Below are 14801 nucleotides of genomic sequence, written 5' to 3'. Positions count from 1 at the left end.
TGTGATTGGCTGACGAATGTCGCTCAACCAATCACAGCCAATGTAATGTTCCAGCCACTTAAAGTAACTGAAACATTGAAATCCAGCCCTGGCCAGTGCAGCTATAGCACTGACCATTGGCTGGAGCTGGGTGACCTCACTGGATCACCCTCCCCCAGCTCCAGTAGCTCTGATTGGAGAGATCGGCCTTGTGACCGATTTCTCCAGTCACAGTGGACCTGTTGCCGGTGACCGCCCCCGTCATCGTCCCTGCAGCACGCCAGCACAGTGAGTGTACACAGTGCAATGGCAGCGCGACAAGCTCCGGCCCCATGCTGTTATGAGACCGGAGCATGGGACGCGGAAGTTGCCGCACTGCCATTGCACTGTATGAAACCGGCCTCCCGATCCGCCGCCGCGATCTGCCACCCGCACCCCCACCCCTCGTATTTGCTGCCCGCACCCTCACCCCCACACCTCCCGATCCGCCGCCACTGCTGCCCTCCGCCGCGATCTGCCACCCGCACCCCCACCCCTCGTATCTGCTGCCCGCACACTCACCCCCACACCTCCCGATCCGCTGCCGCTGCTGCCCTCCGCCACGATCTGCCACCCGCACCCCCACCCCTCGTATCTGCTGCCCGCACACTCATCCCCACACCTCCCGATCCGCCGCCGCTGCTGCCCTCCGCCGCGATCTGTCACCCGCACCCCCACCCCTCGTATCTGCTGCCCGCACACTCACCCCCACACCTCCCGATCCGCCGCCGCTGATGCCCTCCGCCGCGATCTGCCACCCGCACCCCCACCCCCCATATCTGCTGCCCGCACACTCACCCCCACACCTCCTGATCCGCCGCCGCCCTCCGCCGCAATCTGCCACCCGCACCCCCACCCCTCGTATCTGCTGCCCGCACACTCACCCCCACACCTCCTGATCCGCCGCCGCCCTCCGCCGCGATCTGCCACCCGCACCCCCACCCCTCGTATCTGCTGCCTGCACACTCACCCTCACACCTCCCGATTCGCCGCCGCTGCTGCCCTCCGCCGCGATCTGCCACCCGCACCCCCACCCCTCGTATCTGTTGCCCGCACACTCACCCCCACACCTCCCGATCCGCCACCGCTGCCCTCCGCCGCGATCTGCCACCAGCACCCCCACCCCTCGTATCTGCTGCCCGCACCCTCACCCCCACACCTCCCGATCCGCTGCCGCTGCTGCCCTCCGCCGCGATCTGCCACCCGCACCCCCACCCCTCGTATCTGCTGCCCGCACACTCACCCCCACACCTCCCGATCCGCCGCCGCTGCTGCCCTCCGCCGCGATCTACCACCCGCACCCCCACCCCTCGTATCTGCTGCCCGCACACTCACCCCCACACCTCCCGATACGCCGCCGCTGCCCTCCGCGATCTGCCACCCGCACCCGCACCCCCACCCCTCGTATCTGCTGCCCGCACCTTCACACCTCCCGATCCGCCACCGCCCTCCGCGATCTGCCACCCGCACCCCCACCCCTCGTATCTGCTGCCCGCACCCTCACCCCCACACCTCCCGATCCGCCGCCGCCGCCCTCCATCTGCCACAGTGCCACCAGTCCCCCCCGGCCCCTTTCCCTCGTGATCGGCTGCTTGTCCCCACACCGCCGTGATGTGCGCTCCCTCCCCTGTCACCGCCGTGATGTGCGCTCCCTCCCCTGTCACCGCCGTGATGTGCGCTCACTCCCCTGTCACCACCGTGATGTGCGCTCCCTCCCCTGTCACCGCCGTAATGTGCGCTCCCTCCCCTGTCACCGCCGTGATGTGCGCTCCCTCCCCTGTCACCACCGTGATGTGCGCTCCCTCCCCTGTCACCGCCGTGATGCGCGCTCCCTCCCCTGTCACCGCCGTGATGCGCGCTCCCTCCCCTGTCACTGCCGTGATGTGCGCTCCCTCCCTTGTCACCGCCGTGATGTGCGCTCCCTCCCCTGTCACCGCCGTGATGTGCGCTCCCTCCCCTGTCACCCCCGTGATGTGCGCTCCCTCCCCTGTCACCCCGTGATCTGTGCTCCCTCACCTGTCACCCCGTGATCTGTGCTCCCTCACCTGTCACCCCGTGATCTGTACTCCCTCACCTGTCACCCCGTGATCCGTGCTCCCTCACCTGTCACCCCGTGATCTGTGCTCCCTCACCTGTCACCCCGTGATCTGTGTTCCCTCACCTGTCACCCCGTGATCTGTGCTCCCTCACCTGTCACCCCGTGATCTGTGCTCCCTCACCTGTCACCCCCACCCCTCGTATCTGCTGCCCGCACCCTCACCCCCACACCTCCCGATCCGCCGCCGCCGCCCTCCATCTGCCACAGTGCCACCGGTCCCCCCCGATCTGCTGCCCGGCCCCTTTCCCTCGTGATCGACTGCTCGTCCCCACACCGCCGTGATGTGCGCTCCCTCCCCTGTCACCGTCGTGATGTGCGCTCCCTCCCCTGTCACCGCCGTGATGTGCGCTCCCTCCCCTGTCACCGCCGTGATGTGCGCTCCCTCCCCTGTCACCGCCGTGATGTGCGCTCCCTCCCCTGTCACCGCCGTGATGTGCGCTCCCTCCCCTGTCACCGCCGTGATGTGCGCTCCCTCCCCTGTCACCGCCGTGATGCGCGTTCCCTCCCCTGTCACCGCCGTGATGCGCGCTCCCTCCCCTGTCACCGCAGTGATGTGCGCTCCCTCCCTTGTCACCGCCGTGATGTGCGCTCCCTCCCCTGTCACCGCCGTGATGTGCGCTCCCTCCCCTGTCACCCCCGTGATGTGCGCTCCCTGCCCTGTCACCCCGTGATCTGTGCTCCCTCACCTGTCACCCCGTGATCTGTGCTCCCTCACCTGTCACCCCGTGATCTGTACTCCCTCACCTGTCACCCCGTTATCTGTGCTCCCTCACCTGTCACCCCGTGATCTGTGCTCCCTCACCTGTCACCCCGTGATCTGTGCTCCCTCACCTGTCACCCCCATGATCTGTGCTCCCTCACCTGTCACCCCCGTGATCTGCTGTCCGTTCTCCCTCACCTCTCACCCCCGTGATCTGTGCTCTGCTCACCTGTCTCCTCCGTGATCTGTGCTCTGCTCACCTGTCTCCTCCGTGATCTGCGCTGCGCTCCCTCCCCCACCTCTCACCCTCCCCGATCTGCTGCCTCCTTCATCTCCTGTGACCCAGCTGCCTAGATCCATCCTGTAGGGTAACTATCCCCAATCTCACCTCCCACTCCCCTTCCCACCCATCCCCCCCACCCCCCCCCCATCCTCTGCCGCTCCTGCATCCACTGCGCCCTCTCCCATCCGCCCCCACCCTATCCCAGCCGCCGTCTCACAATCACAGATGCTCTCTTTATATGCCGCTGCCCCCCATCTGCTGCCGCCCCATCTGCCGCTGTTTTTTTTTTCTATGCCATGGGGGGTCTAGTTTCCAAAATGGGGTCACATGTGGGGGAGCTCCACTGTTTCGGCACCTCAGGGGGTCTCCAAACAGCATGTAATATGCTAATTATCCCAGACAATTTTGCATTTGAAACGTCAAATGACGCTCCTTGCCTTCCGAGCCCTGCTGTGCGCCCAAACATTTGAGTTCCACCACATATGAGGTATCTGCGTACTCAGGAGAAATTGCACAATACATTTTATGGTGCAATTTTTCTTGATACCCTTGTGAAAAAAAAGCTACCTGGTTGAAGTAACAATTTTGTGGTAAAAATGTTTTTTTTTATTTTCATGGCTCAACTCTATTAACTTTTGTGAAGCCCCCAGAGGCTCAAAGTGCTCAATAAACATCTAGATAAATTCCATGAGGGGTCTAGTTTCCAAAATGGGGTCACATGTGGGGGAGCTCCACTGTTTCGGCACCTCAGGGGCTCTCCAAACGCAACATGGTGCGGCTAACGATTCCATCTAATTTTCTTTTCAAAAAAGTCAAATGGCGCTCCTTCCCTTCCGAGTCCTGCCGTGCGCCCAAACAGTGGTTTTTCGCCACATATCAGGTATCTGTGTGTTCAGTAGAAATTGCCCAACAAATTTTGGGGGTTCATTTAATCCTGCTACCCTTGTGAATAAGCAATATTTGAGGCTAAATTAACATTGTTGCAAAAAGTAAAATGTTCATTTTTTCCTTCCACATTGCTTTAGTTACTGTGAAGCACCTGAAGGGTTAGAGCGGTAAAAGAGGAAAAAACATCAGGCACTCACCAGTTGTTGCTTGTGCAAGTTTTGTTGTTTTATTCGTGCAGGTTACAAGTGCATGGAGTGGAGGGGAGGGAGCGGACGCTACACACGTCCAAAGACGACGGCGGCCGTTTCGCACCTGTCTGGTGCTTCAGCTGGTCTGGATTGAGCTGACATCACATCCATTATATCCACGTAATACAAGTGGTTGATGTCAGCAGTGATTAAAACAAGTTTAAAATCAAACTGCAGTATTACTACTGAATGGGGTGCAAAATAAGCATGTACACACATATAAAGACATACAATAATATCACATATAGCTGGAATCTAGAAAAATTATCCCAAGAATACGCTCAACTCATTTTTATCATTTAGTCCTAATGGACCCAGAGCATTAAACTTCATAATATATTCTGCCTCCCTTCTGAGCAGAAGTTTGTGCGTATCCCCACCTCTGGCTGGAGTTTTAACTAAATCAATGCCTACAAATGATAATACATTAGGGTCAGAATTATGGACTTCTTTTATATGATTAATTAATATTGTAGCGCCTATTCCGCTAGAGATGGAATTTCTATGCTCCCTAAATCTTATAAACAAATTTCGAATAGTTTTGCCAATATAAAAATATTGACACGGGCAGAATATTACATACACCACCATTTTGGACCTGCAGGTAATCAGACTTTTAACATAATGTAGATGGCCACCTATTTTAAATGTTCTGCCAACTATATGGAATTGGCAAAATGAGCAATTGCCACATCTAAAATTACCTGTAGGGCCAGCATGGTGTAGCCAGGTCATGGGCGGTAAATAGCGTTTCTTAATCAGAATATCTCCAATATTCCTACACCTCCTGTGTGTCACTAGGGGCTTATTAATGGCCATGTCTCTAAGTTCATCAATCCCTTCGATTATATACCAATTTTTATTTATCACTGATTTTATTGTTCGGTCCATAGGTCCGAATTTAAAATTAAACACAAAACGATCTAATTGTTTTTTGGGGGGGAGATTGTTACAATTCCCGACAAGAGATCTTTTTTCAAGCTCTATTTTCTCCTCCGCTTGTGTCTGCATGGAGTTAATTAAATTCAAGGGATAACCCCTTTCCAAAAAGCGTTGTTTTAGGTCTTTTGTCTGAACTTGCAAAGCATCTGCATTATTGGTGATCCTATTCAGCCTTAAAAACTGGCTGAAAGGAACCGATTTCAATACATGCTCAGGATGGGCACTTTTGTAATGCAATAGTGTGCTCACTGTAGTCGGTTTTCTGTAGAGCTCTCTTGAAATTAACCCTTCATGGGCTGTTAATTTAACATCAAGGAACTCAATACATTTATCTCCGAAAAAATGTGTGAACAACATATTGCAATTATTTTCCGAATTTAAATATGCTACAAAGGAATTAAACTGCTCCCTATCCCCATCCCAAATTATCAGGACATCGTCCACAAATCGCATGTACTTTTTTATATGTTTGATATATGGATTGATGGGACTGTAAATTAAACGATCTTCAAGGTGCGCAAGGAACAAATTCGCAAAAGTACATGCCACCGGAGTCCCCATTGCTACTCCACTATTTTGTTGGTACCAAGTGTGCCCAAATTTGAAAGTATTATGTTTTAAGACCAAATTCAAAGCCTCTTCAATAAAATTAATTAAATGGGTATCTTCACCAAGCTCTCTCAACATATCTGTAATACTGTCTATTCCAAGGTTCTGCGGAATCCTTGTGAATAGGCTTTCCACATCTAAGGAAGCCCAATTAAATGTTTCTTGCCACTCGAACTGTTCAAGCTGCTCAATCAAATCTCTTGTATCTCTTACAAAAGATGGAATTGTTTTAGTAATGGATGCAACAGCCAGTCAAGATATGCTGAAAGTGGTTCGGTGAGAGATCCCACTCCCGAGACTATTGGTCTGCCTGGTGGTCTCTGTTCACACTTGTGTACCTTTGGTAGCCAATACCAGTGCGGTTTTGTTGGGAAATCAGGAAAGAGTTTTTCAGCTCTATTTTCCTTCCACATTGCTTTAGTTACTGTAAAGCACCTGAAGGGTTAATAACCTTCTTGAATGTGGTTTTGAGTAGCCTGAGGGGTGCCGTTTTTGGAATAGTGTCACTTTTGGGTGTTCTGTGTCATGTAGACCTTTCAAAATCGCTTCAAATGTGATGTGGTCCCTAAAAAAAGTGGCTTTGTAAATTTTGTTGTAAAAATGAGAAATTGCTCATAAACTTTGAACCCCTATAACTTCCTTACATTTTTTTTTTCCCAAAATTGTTCTGATGCAAAGTAGACATGTGGGAAATGTTATTTATTAATTATTTTGTGTCATATGCCTCGTTGGTTTTAGAGCATAAAAATTCAAAGTTTGAAAATTACAAAATTTTCAAAATTTTCGCGAAATTTCCGTTTTTTTTCACAAAGAAATGCAAAAATTATCGGCCTAAATTTACCACTAACATGAAGCCCAATATGTCACGAAAAAACAATCTCAGAATCACCGGGATCCGCTGAAGCGTTCCAGAGTTATAACCTCATAAAGTGACACTGGTCAGAATTGCAAAAAATGGCCTGGTCTTTAGGGTCAAAATAGGCTTGGGGCTAAAGGGGTTAAGGGGTAAATGTTTTAAAAATGATTGCATCCCTGGTCAAAACTAGTATGTTTTGCAAACTAAAGACATTTTGTAATTTATTTAGAATAACATTTTTCTATTCCCAGATAACTTTTTTCAAACATGCCTACATATCGTCTTCCTATGATAAACAAAAGAACCAAAAAGTCTTTATATTTGCCTGTATGCATAAATGCATCCCTAACTCAAAAAATGACACAAAGCAGCACTAGAGTAGTAAAAGTTATAATTTATTATCAAAAAAGGGTGAAAAAATCCCCACATATGGCCATATGCAAGCCAAATAAGGCTTGCACAATTACTAAAAAAATGCTGTATAGTAATCCCAAAAGTAAAGGGAGGAAAAAAATATATCTATTACGAAATACACCCCAAAAGAGGTCAATCTGAAAAAGGTCAGAGACCTGGATAGAAAAATCCAGTATACTAGGGGTGTCAAATACCCAACAGCAATTATGTAGGAGAGCTTACCGGAGGTATTATAGCCGCATGTGGACATAAACGTAGGGACAAGTCCCAACACGTGTTTTGCGTACTTCTTCAGGGTAACGTGGACAACAGACATATGAAGTGAGTATATATGAATGCCATGACCTCATGGAATCTGCAGCACCTGTCGCAATTAGAAGATTCCCAAGTGCATTGCAACAGCAGGAACGGCTGCTCCAGCGTCCACTGGGCTGGGAAAACCCCCAGTGACGTCAAATTACCCAGAGGATGCTAGGTGGAGATCCGCGCCTTCCGCGCATGTGCATACTGTGAACCCGAAAGTGCGACCACAGAGTGCCATAATATGTGCGGGCAGCAATAAAGGCAAACCGGAGATATTAAGAATATCCCACAAAACGACATAAAACACTAAGTATAATACAGGTTACATCGTTGGAGTCACCATTAAGGAATCCTGACATCATTAATTAAATACATGAAATACAATAATACAACGTCACAAGAACTATAGCGGCATCTATTATATGATGATATGGCAAAAAAAACAATAATAAAAAAAAACAAACATTATATTGTCATGACACGATGGTGTGTTTCTGTGCAGTTGGACATCAGATTTATATCTGGGTGCATTTGACATGAGAAGATCCGGCAGAGGCATATAAAGGCACGGGATGTAGTGAACTATAGAAAAAATAAGAGATTAATTAAAATAAGATTAAAAAAGACTCAGATAATGAGCCACACAAGAGTTCTCCAAACTCAGAAACAAAAAAACCCTCTTCTTTAACCCCTTCACGACCGCGGGCAGTAAAATTACGTCCTATTTTAACGTGACTTAACGACCAGGGACGTAATTTTACGGCCTAAACTTCATTTGATTGCCGTGGCCATAGCAACGGCTTTCAAATGATGTCTCCTGCTGTTTCTTACAGCAGGGGACCTTTGCCTGACCCCAGGGGGGGTGGCATCGCCACCCCCCATAGGCGATCGATGTGATTGGCTGTTCAAATCTGAACCGCCAACCACATCGTTCGCACTAATTTCGGCAAAAATAATGCCCGAATTAGTGCGATACTGTGAGATCCTGCTATGATCTATTGTAGCAGCTACAGCAGATCATAGCCGGATCTCTAACATGTCGCCCCCAGCCCCTGCAGCACTGATTCGAGCGATCGTGCTATGACGCGCAATCGCTCCAATCAGTGTGCAGTGGGGCGCTCTGATCTGCGGGTGGCCGCCCTCCCCAGGCCTGTCCTGGTCTGGGGACCCTCCCCCAACATGTCTGCAGCGTGGAGTGGCTGGTACTTTTGGTATCACGCCACCGCTGCTGCTGCCGCCGCCGCCTCTGATGTCACCGCCGCTCCTGCTATAATGGTAAGTATTCCGCTCCCTGCGCGCTCCCGTGAAGGCCCCTGCGCGCTCCCGTGAAGGCCCCTGCGCGCTCCCGTGAAGGCCCCTGCCCGTGCCCCCCCAATCTGCCTTCCTACACCCCGATCTGCCCCCCGGCATCCCGATCTGCTACCCACGCGATCTGCCTGCCTCCTCTGTCATCTCTATTCTGCTTCCAAGGTTCCTTCCTTCTGCCTTTGCTTCTCCGCCCCCTCTCCCCATCCCCCTCTGCCGCCCCCGACGTCCTCTTACCTGCCTTCACGGGTCGTCCGAGGTCTTCACTGGCCCGATCACATCTGCCTCCATCGCTGGGTCCTTCTGCTGATCTGTCCAACGTCCTGCCTGCTGCTGGTGTAAAGCTGTCTATCTCACTGCCTTCTTGTTCCTCTGCAGCTCTTCTGGTCAGTGATCCTCTTGGTACTGTGAGTAAAACTTTTTTTTTTTCTTGTATCCTGTCCATTTTTACACTTCATCCGTCCGTGCGTCCCGCCGAGCGTTGATCAGGGATGCAGATAACGGATCTGCATCCGTGGTCAGTTTTTGGTGTGACTTTTTTCCGTATTCGCAACGCTTTTTGTATCGCATCCGTCCGTGCGTCCCGCCATGCGCTGATCAGGGATGCACATAACGGATCGGCATCCCTGCTCAATTTTTGGCGTGACTTTTTTCCATATTTGCGATGCTTTTTGTATCGCATCCGTCCGTGCGTCCCGCCAAGCGCTGATCAGGGATGCACATAACGGATCGGCATCCCTGCTCAATTTTTGGCGTGACTTTTTTCCGTATTTGCAATGCTTTTTGTATCGCATCCGACCGTGCGTCCTGCAGCGGCCGATCAGTGCACTGCGTCTGTGCGTTTAAAAAGTCAAATGGCGTTCCTTCTCTTCTGAACCCCACCATGTGCCCAAACAATTACTTTCCACAACATATGAGGTATCTACGTACTCAGGAAAAATTGCACAATATGTTTTATGGTACATTTTTTCCTGGTACCGTTGTAAAAAAAAAAAGCTACCTGGTTGATACAAAAATATTGTGGTTAAAAAAAAATAATAATTTTCACGGTTTCAACGTTATCAACTTCTGTGGAGCCCCTGGGGGTACAAGGGGCTCACCAAACATCTAGAAAAATTCCTTGAGGAGTCTAGTTCCGAAATGGGGTAATTTGTGTGGGAGCTCCACTGTTTAGGCACCATAGGGGGTCTCCAAACGTGACATGGCGTCTGCTAATGATTCCAACCAATTTTGCTGTCAAATGGCGCTCCTTCTCTTCTGAGCCCCGCCATGCGCCCAAACAATTACTTTCCACCACATATGAGGTATCTGTGTACTCAGGAGAAATTGCACAATACGTTTTATGGTGCATTTTTTCCAGATACCCTTGTGGAAAAAAAGCTACCTGGTTCAAGTGACAGTTTTGTGGTGAAAAAAAAAATTGTATTCATGGCTCAACATTATCAACTTCTGTGGAGCCCCTTGGGGCTCGCTAAACATCTAGATAAACTCCTTGAGGGGTCTAGTTTCCAAAATGGGGTCACTTGTGGGGGAGCTCCACTGTTTAGGCACCATAGGGGGTCTCCAAAACGTGACATGGCGTCCGCTAATGATTCCAACCAATTTTGCTGTCAAATGGCGCTCCATCTCTTCTGAGCCCCGCCATGCACCCAAACAATTACTTTCCACCACATATGAGGTATCTGCGTACTCAGAAAAAAATGCACTATAAATTTTATGGTGAATTTTTTGCTGATACTCTTGTGAAAAAAAAGCTACCTAGTTGAAGCAACCGTTTTGTGGTAAAAAAAAAAATTTTTCTTTTCACGGCTCAACGTTAAAAACTTCTGTGAAGCCCCCAGGTGTTCAAAGTGCTCACCAAACATCTAGAAAAATTATTTGAGGGCTCTAGTTTCCAAAATGGGGTCACTTGTGGGGGATCTCCATTGTTTAGGCACATCAGGGGGTCTTTAAACCCGATATGGCATCAGCTAATGAGTGCAGCTAATTTTGCGTTCAAAAATTCAAATGGTGCTCCTTCCCTTCCGAGCTCCGCTGTGCGCCCAAACAATTGATTTTTACCATAATATGAGGTATTAGCGTACTCAGGAGAAAATGCACAATAAATTGTAGGGTGCACTTTCTCTTTTCTCCCTTGTGAAAATGAAAATTTTATGGCTAAAGTAACATTTTTGTGTTAAAAAGTAAAATTTTCATTTTTTCCTTCCACATCGCTTTGGTTCCTGTGAAGCACCTAAAGGGTTAATAAACTTCATGGATGTGGTTTTGAGCAGAGTGAGGGGTGCAGTTTTTAGAATGGGGTCACTTTTGGGTATTTTCTGTCACCTCGGCCTCTCAAAGACACTTCAAATGTGATGTGGTCCCTAAAAAAAATTATTTTCTAAATTTTGTTGGAAAAATGAGAAATCGCTGATGACCTTTGACCCCTTCTAACTTCCTAACGAAAAAAAAAATTTGTTTCGAAAATTGCGCTGATGTAAAGTAGACAAGTGGGAAAGTTTATTTAGTAACTATTATGTGTGACATATCTCTCAGATTTATGGGCATAAATTTGCAAAGTTTGAAAATTGCGAAATTTTCAAAATTTTTGCAAAATTTCCTAAATTTTCACAAATAAACGCAAAAATTATCGGTTTAAATTTACCACTGACATGAAGTACAATATGTCACGAAAAAACATTCTCAGAATCGCCAGGATCCGTTGAAGCGTTCCAGAGTTATAATCTGTCAAAGTGACACTGGTCAGAATTGCAAAAAATGGCCCGGTCATTAGGGTGTTTTAGTGGCCGGGGGTGAAGGGGTTAACACCTGGAGGGATTACAACAGGAGAAACAGAGGTGGAACAAGGGAATAAAAGGAAAGGGGAAAGAGGGCACTATGATAACAGCCCATACCTAAAGTACGCAAGGGATGCATTGATCAAAAGGAAAGACACAAAGGTTTGTCTCTCATTTAATTCATCGGGCGCCACTGTCCCAAGGAGAGAAATCCAACGGCACTCAATGCGTGCCAGTGCCTTGTGGATATCTCCACCTCTTAGCTTGAGATGCACACGGTCAATCCCCCTGACCTTTATGCCAGAGGGGTTCGACCCATGCTTCACTCTAAAATGGCGCTGGATTGTTTTGAGTGATCCAATGTCCTCAAGCTTGACTTGTTTGGCAGCAATTATGTCCCTAATGTGCTCCCTCATATGGACCCTAAGTTCACGAATAGTGAGCCCGACATATATTAAGCCACATCTACATGTGGCATAATAAATTACACCCGTGCTGCTACAAGAAATATAATGCCGGATTTCAAAAGTCTTGGATCCATCTGAAGAGGCAAAGGACGTGGCCCTGATGATATTACAGTGGTGGCACGCGAGGCATGAGCCACAAGGCTAACACTTCCATTTAGGGCGCCCTTTATGGAATGGTAGCCCAGTTCGCGTGACATAGTGGCTGTGGACCAATATGTCGTGCAGGCTCCTACCACAACATGTCGTAAGGGGGCACTCAGGCAGCATCTCCTGCAACACTTGCACGGTTTGTAAAGCTGACCAATGGTTAGTGAGAATCCCATTGGTGAATAAAGGACAAAGTAAATCTAACCCTAGATTCATCAGACCACCCGCTTTCCGGGTTAAATCTCAGGAAAAGTTGATCTTTTGGTGCCAGTTTAGTGCGTCAGTACGCCCTTATAATAGACCTCCCACTATATCCTCTCTCAGTGAATCTGTCTCACATCTCTCTGGCTCGATCTTCAAATACTGGTCCATCAGAACAAATTTGCTTCAATCGAATGAATTGTCCTATTGGCACAGCATTGATAGTAGATTTAGGGTGGCCAGAGGACACGTGTAACAGTGCATTCACTGAGGAGGGTTTACGGTAGATATCGGTGGTTAAGACCCCACTGTCGCCAATAGATATCGTAAGACCCAAAAAATCAATCTTTACTGCATCAGCTGGTAGGTAAGGAGAAAGTTGTAGGAATTGGAGTTCAAGTGGCACACAAAGTCCTCAAGTTCTGGGGCGGGTCCCCCCAAAATTACAAAAATGTTGTCAAAGTAGCGGAGCCAGCACTGTGCATGGGAGCTAGCAGGCGCACCGCCGCCAAACATATCCCTCTCCCAGAACCCAGGAAGAGGTTAGTGTACGATGACGCGCAAGCCGCCCCCATCGCAGTGCCGCGCCGCTGGAGGAAGAACCGCTCACCAAAGATGAAGACATTGTGCTTCAGTATGAACTCCAATAATTCAAGGATGAGGGACTGCAAAGAGGGCACCCAATTACTCATGCCCAAGAAGTACTCAACTGCTTGAAGGCTGTGTTCATGACAGATGTTGGCATACAATGCTTCCTCCTCAATCTCATCAGGACGAAAACTTGATTTTGAATTTTTTGAATGTAGTTTATGAAGGACAAGCTTCCTGAGGAAGAGGTTCAAATCCTTTGAAACTGTAAATAGATCGAGGTTAGAATCAGGCACAAAGATTAAACCCAATTTCAAACCTGATCATTTGTTAACACGACTTTAGATAGATTAATCACTTCCAACTCATTAGTATTGCCTTTCTTCGTAGATACAAATGGAACTGATCCAGATTTAGCACCACCAAAAGGTGCCTTGCCGGGTCGGATCTTACCAATTAAACCTCTAGTGATAGGTCTGCATATGGACTCAGTCGCGGACAAGTTTTCATCTTCTACTGATGAGATAGAGGAGGCCGAAACAGAAGCAGAGAGACCAGCCACGTGCATCTTACGGCGTTGTATTCCCTTCCAGCAATAGACTTGCTGGTTCTTATAATCTGTGATGTTGTGATGGTATTTTTTAGTCTTGGTAGTCACTAACTCCTTCTTCCATTTGGCAAATTCCTTATTAATGGTCTCATTGAACTTAGTAAGCTCCACGGGGGTTAATTCATTGGCCAGGTGTCACTGAAGTGCAGTAATCTCTAAATCAATGTCACAGAGTGATGCTTCATTATTTTTGATAATCAATTGCATAAAGATCCTGGAGCACACAGTAGCTGCATCCTGCCAGTCCCTTTTGAAAATTTTATCCATGACATTGAAAGAGGGAAACACCTGTATCCTCAGACCTCTAGGTATTAAACCCCATTTGACATAGCGTTACATAAAGGCCTTGTTCTACCAAAGTCTCATCCTATTGTTGAGCAAAAGTTTAGCTTGATTGCAAAGCTCTCTGTGTGATCTAGAGTCAGAGTGGTCTGTTATGATAGTGCCCTCTTTCCCCTTTCCTTTTATTCCCTTGTTCCACCTCTGTTTCTCCGGTTGTAATCCCTCCGGGTGTTAGAGAAGGGGTTTTTTTTGTTTCTGAGTTTGCAGAGCTCCTGTGTGGCTCATTATCTGAGTCATTTTAATCCTTTTTTAATTTTTCTCTTATTTTTCTACAGTTCGCTACATCCCGTGCCTTTATATGCCTCTGCTGAATCTCCTCATGTCAAATGCACCCAGATATAAATCTGATGTCCCAATGCACAGAAACACACCATCGTGTCATGACAATCTGATCTGTTTTTTTTTTTTGCCATATCATTATATAATGGATGCCGCTATTGTCCTTCTTGCGTTGCATTATTGTATTTCATGTATTTAATTAATAAGAGAAACTGTGGAAAAAGAAGCGCAATAGGGTCTTACCCCAATATATACAGGGTGAGGAAATGAGCAATACTACTCACCAAAAGGGGTTGTGAAAGTCACAACTCCTATAACAGCATGTAACTCCAAGCCATGGCAGCGGTCCCAATAAGGTAGATAACAGAGAGCAGTAGAGATGGGTTTCAAAGCCGCGCCAATGACCAACAGATCATGAAAGCTTAAGATTAATGTTGCTTTATTTCATGCACAGGTCTACGCGTTTCAGGAGACACAGCTCCCTTCCTCAGGACAAACTGGCAAAGAACATCAAATCTGCTGTATAGAGAGCCTACACAACATTATATACCTTAGAGATGACGTCATGACACACCCCCAAAGAAAAAAATCTGCGGGAATCTATACCTTTCAAGGTCACAAATGACGTAGTACATTGTAATAAAAGAATAATACAATTTATCTCTTTATAAACTCTCTCTTTCATCCCAAGACATTAAAAATAATGAATAAAAATTTGTATTGAAA

Source organism: Anomaloglossus baeobatrachus, chromosome 5 (genome assembly GCF_048569485.1).
Source record: "Anomaloglossus baeobatrachus isolate aAnoBae1 chromosome 5, aAnoBae1.hap1, whole genome shotgun sequence".
Classification (NCBI taxonomy): domain Eukaryota; kingdom Metazoa; phylum Chordata; class Amphibia; order Anura; family Aromobatidae; genus Anomaloglossus; species Anomaloglossus baeobatrachus.
Note: the sequence above shows the minus strand (reverse complement) of the source record.